Source organism: Nicotiana attenuata, chromosome 6 (assembly GCF_001879085.1).
Source record: "Nicotiana attenuata strain UT chromosome 6, NIATTr2, whole genome shotgun sequence".
Classification (NCBI taxonomy): Eukaryota; Viridiplantae; Streptophyta; class Magnoliopsida; order Solanales; family Solanaceae; genus Nicotiana; species Nicotiana attenuata.
This window is the reverse complement of record NC_031994.1, coordinates 10,612,558-10,615,675: the sequence shown is the minus strand read 5'-3', so window position 1 is coordinate 10,615,675 and position 3,118 is coordinate 10,612,558. Positions and strand designations below refer to the sequence as shown.

The window sequence follows — 3,118 nt, the reverse complement described above, 5'->3', positions numbered from 1 at the left end:
TAGTAAAAACTTTTCTTCTTCTTTTTTTGGTGCTGGGTTTTCTTCTTATAAATCTTTGTTGTTTCTGCTCCTAGTTATACTAGAAGAGCTTGTTGAATCCTGGGGGATACGCCTAATATTATTCATCTCGGTGCGGGTGAAATATCCTTAAGGACAGTGTTTTTGACACGCCTCAAGCTAAATCTTTTATTCTCCATAATCATCCAATTTTTTCCAAGAAATTTCTCGTGCATATATTGAGTGCTCAAGTAAAGATACCAACAAATTAAACACAAAATAATCAAACAGTTCAATTGTCTTTCATATCGGTTGGAAAATTTAAAGGTTGATAACATCATATGATTTAAAAATGAATTAAGTCTATTTCATTGTAAATTTTGAAAAAGTTTATAATGCAGAGAATTTTCGTCAGGAAAAAAACAACTGATTAAGTAAAAGAAAACACACACTAAAAGTCACCATATAATGAGTTGTACATGAGATATGATTCGTACTTAATAAAAGAAAAATGATGTGATTGGAAATAAATTTTACTTACCTAAAGTTTTTTATTAATTCCAATCTCGGGGAATTATAAGATATTTACTTTTAGCCCTCGTTGTCTATCTATAATTGGCCCTTCCGGGGCCCTTCTTTAACACTTCAATGAGGGTTTACTAATTTGTCGGGAATAAGATTCCAAATTCGAAACGACATAGCACCTTGTTAGTGCACATGCTTCTCCATCTTATTCGTGACCGGAAAGAAGGCATCTGGTGCTATACAAAATTTATTTATGTGGATAATTACGTATATTCACCCCTTTTAAGAAGGAGTGGCATAGCACCCGCTAAGATAATATATTTGGTAAGAGATCTCCTCAACACTTGAATTGGTCAAGTGACCTTTCATTTTCTTTTTTAATTTTTATTTTTGGGTGGAAAAATGGTAATATGAGTTGGTTAGGATGAATGAGACCTTTTTAACATTTTAAAAATTTGGAGGTCACATATAAAGTTTGAAAAACATTACTTCTCTCTTATTTTTCAGCTCAATTTCTCTTTGATCTCTCTACTCTCTCCGCTTCTCTTCTCTCTGTCACTCAACCTCATCGACCAAGGTGGTTTCCGGCGGGAAGGGACAAGAATCAAGCTTCGATTTTGGGTGTAATCGTCTCTATAGACCCATCAAACACTGTATCAAAGCTCAGAACGCGTCAATTTTGGTAAATCCTATTTCTTTTTTCTTTCTTACATTTTTTATTTCGGGTTTTGTAGAGTGATTCGTTCATGTGCATTTCAAGATCGATTGGGTTGTGAATTCCCATATCTTATATGGCGTGGGTGGTTATATTTGCTTCTTAGACTACCTCTGTGACCTGTATTTTAGAATTTCGTTCTAACTGCCGACCTAATGTGTATTGATAAACGTGTGGTCGGTTGTTTTTTGGTCATAGATGTTTGCTGGAATAGGGGCTTATTTTTCTTATTATGATCATAAGTTTAAAATTATTAAATATGACATTGCGTATTTGCATGTAGGTAACATGAGGAGGAAATCAGTTGCTAAGAAGCATATTCATTTGACAAAGCCTTCAAAGCCTTCAAACATGAAAGAAAATGCAGAAAAAGAAGCATTGCCAAGTAAAGCAGCCGCTGAGCCTTCAAAAACCGCTACTAGAAAATGAAATGTAGATACTTCTAAAGCTTCCCCTAGTAAAAGAATGTTGAGATTTCTAAGCGTGATAGGAGTAAAAAGAACAAAGAGCCATCAAAGTCTATCAGTAAAAAAAGAACAAGATCAAAGTCTAGATTAGTATACAAACACATACATGTTAGTAAAAAATCTATTTCAAGGAGGTTAGCATTAGAGGGTGTTGATGAGGAGGAGGAAGAAGACTTGGACATAAATGCAGCACAAAGTCAAAAGGAAGAACAGGTTTCTAAAAAAGCAATTGTTGAAGAAGAAAAGGACAGTGATGATGAATCTTTAGGTGTGGAGGATGATGAAAGTGGTGATGATGCTGGTTGATAAAGATGTTGAAGAAGAAAAGGAAGAAGTAGGGATGACAAATGAGACGAGGCGGGGCGGTTTTCAGCATTCACGGGGCGGGGCAGGGCAGGTTACAATGTTTGCGGGGCGGGGCGGGGCCTAATTCTTTTAAAAAAAATTAACGTGGGGCGGGTCGCGGGTCGCGGGTTTTTTAAAACCTAAATCTTGAACTAAAAGTCTAAAACGCTACCAGATCCTAAATCTTGAACTAAAACCTAAATACCAGATCCTCCACGCGGGTTCTTTTTGTATAATTTTTATTCAGTTTTTATTTCATTGTTCAAGAAGAAAAAATATTTTATTTTTAGAGGACATTTGAATTAAAAGAAAAAAGAAAAGAAGAAGACTTAGCATTTTCAGTATATTTGAAAGTCACAAACAATGAAGTAGTGTAAATCTTTTAAGAGATTTTACACTGTTAAATTTTTTATCACAACCAGTTTTATTGTTAATGTAATTATCCAAAATGTATCAATTTTAGTTGAAAATTTTTTTATGGCCATTCAATTTCGTGGTTCTCTTATTTATTTATTTTCCATTTTATTGGTAGACTGACATTGTCAAAATGCATGTGATTGTGTAGTTTTTAGTATCTGCGTCTGGTTTATTAAAAGATACCAAATTAAAAAAATTAAAAGAAAATATGCGGGGCGGGGCGGTTAAAAACAGTAAATTTTGTTTTGCGGGGCGGAACGGGCGGGTTGGAGTGTTCGCGGGTGTGCGCGGGTGTGCCCCACAACCGCATCGCCCCGCACCGTTTGCCATCCGTAGGAGAAGATTTAGCAGAAGAAGAACATGTAGCGACGGAAGAAGAAGTAACTGAAGAAGAAGATGATAAACAACTTGAAGATGGTGAAGATGGATTGGAAAGTGAAACACATGCAGTAGTTGAAAGTGACCAGGATGGTCTGTCAATTCCTATGTTTGTAAGGGCGATCGACGCATCCAAATACAAATTCAGGACTTCTCTTAGAAAGCACAGACGTTTCCCTGCCAAGATAACTGTGAAGTCTAGGATCAATGTATTCCATGAGTTTAAGGATAAATTTAGAACAATCAAATTGATGGAAAAGTTTAATAGTAGTTG

The 3,118-nt window shown here is 35.6% G+C and overlaps 1 long non-coding RNA gene across 1 annotated transcript; it reads left to right on the top strand.

Annotated features, from left to right (window-relative positions):
• On the top strand, window positions 1,003–2,538 carry LOC109228172. Its single transcript, XR_002068319.1, has 2 exons — window positions 1,003–1,204; window positions 1,521–2,538. It is a non-coding gene; the product is annotated as an uncharacterized LOC109228172 (long non-coding RNA).